This window comes from Bombina bombina, chromosome 9 (assembly GCF_027579735.1).
Source record: "Bombina bombina isolate aBomBom1 chromosome 9, aBomBom1.pri, whole genome shotgun sequence".
NCBI lineage: Eukaryota > Metazoa > Chordata > Amphibia > Anura > Bombinatoridae > Bombina > Bombina bombina.
This window is the reverse complement of record NC_069507.1, coordinates 13345343-13347242: the sequence shown is the minus strand read 5'-3', so window position 1 is coordinate 13347242 and position 1900 is coordinate 13345343.

Below are 1900 nucleotides of genomic sequence, written 5' to 3'. Positions count from 1 at the left end.
GACCCCCAAAATCTGTTACACATCTACAACCACCAAAAAACACCCATGCTAAATAGTTTCTAAATGTTGTCCTGAGTTTAGAAATACCCAATGTTTACAAGTTCTTTGCTTTTTTTGTAAACTATAGGGCCATAAATACAAGTAGCACTTTGCTATTTCCAAACCATTTCTTTTCAAAATTAGCGCTAGTTACATTAGAGCACTAATATCTTTCAGGAATCTCTGAATATCCATTGACATGTATATATATTTTTTTTAGTAGACATCCCAAAGTATTGATCTAGGCCCATTTTGGTATATTTCATGCCACCATTTCACTGTCAAATGCAATCAAATACAAAAAAATCGTTCACTTTTCACAAATTTTTTTCACAAACTTTTGGTTTCTAACTTAAATTATTTACAAACAGCTTGTGCAATTATGGCATAAATGATTGTAAATTCTTCTCTGGGATCCCCTTTGTTCAGAAATAGCAGACATATATGACTTTGGTGTTGCTTTTTGGTAATTAGAAGGCCGCTAAATGCCACTGCGCACCACACGTGTATTATGCCCAGCAGTGAAGGGGTTAATTAGGGAGCATGTAGGGAGCTTTTTGGGGTAGTTTTAGCTTTAGTGTAGTGTAGTAGACAACCCCAAGTATTGATCTAGGCCAATTTTGGTATATTTCATGCCACCATTTCACCGCCAAATGCGATCAAATTAAAAAAAAAACGTTAATTTTTTTCTCAATTTTAGGTTTCTCACTGAAATTATTTACAAACAGCTTCTGCAATTATGGCACAAATGGTTGTAAATGCTTCTCTGGGATCCCCTTTGTTCAGAAATAGCAGACATATATGGCTTTGGCATTGCTTTTTGGTAATTAGAAGGCCTCTAAATGCCGCTTCGCATCACACGTGTATTATGGCTAGCAGTGAAGGGGTTAATTATGTAGCTTGTAGGGAGCTTGCAGGGTTAATTTTAGCTTTAGTGTAGAGCTCAGCCTCCCACCTGAAACATCAGACCCCCTGATCCCTCCCAAACAGCTCTCTTCCCTCCCCCACCCCACAATTGTCCCCGCCATCTTAAGTACTGGCAGAAACTCTGCCAGTACTAAAATAAAAGGTATTTGGCCCTTTTTTTTTTTTAAAAAAAAAAGCATATTTACATATGCTGATGTGTAGGATCCCCCCTTAGACCCCAACCTCACTGATCCCCCACCAAACTGCTCTCTAACCCTTCCCCTCTGCAATAATGGGCGCCATCTTGGGTACTGGCAGCTGTCTGCCAGTACCCAGTTTTGTAACAAAATGTGCCTTTTTTTTAAAAAAAATTCCCTTTTCTGTAGTGTAGCTTCCCCCCCCCCCACCGAGACCAACCCCCAACCCCTTCCAGGTCCCTTAGATGATATTTTACGTTAATTGCGTTTTTAATTTTTAACCTTTTTTTTCTGTAGTGTAGCGGTTCCCAACCGCTCCCGCCCCGTGCACGCGCCCGCCCACCACCCCCCCGTGCACGCGCGCGCTCCCGTGCGCGCCCCCGTAGCTCCCGCCCCCGATCCCGCCCCCCTCCACTCCACACTGAGCACCGATGGCCGCCCACCCGCCTCCCACGTAAGCTCCCACCCACCAACGATACCGGCCACCGATGTCCGGTGCAGAAAGGGCCACAGAGTGGCTCTCTCTGCATCGGATGGCCAAGGGGGGTTATTGCAGGATGCCTCCATATCGAGGCATCACTGCAATAACCGGAAAGCAGCTGGAAGCGAGCAGGATCGCTTCCAGCTGCTTTCCAGACCAAGGACGTTCGCCACACGTCCTCGGTCATTAACTGACTTTTTTTTGAGGACGTGTGGCGTACGTCCTTGGTCGTTAAGGGGTTAAACTAGTAGTATTTTATCGCTGATTTCCATTGTCG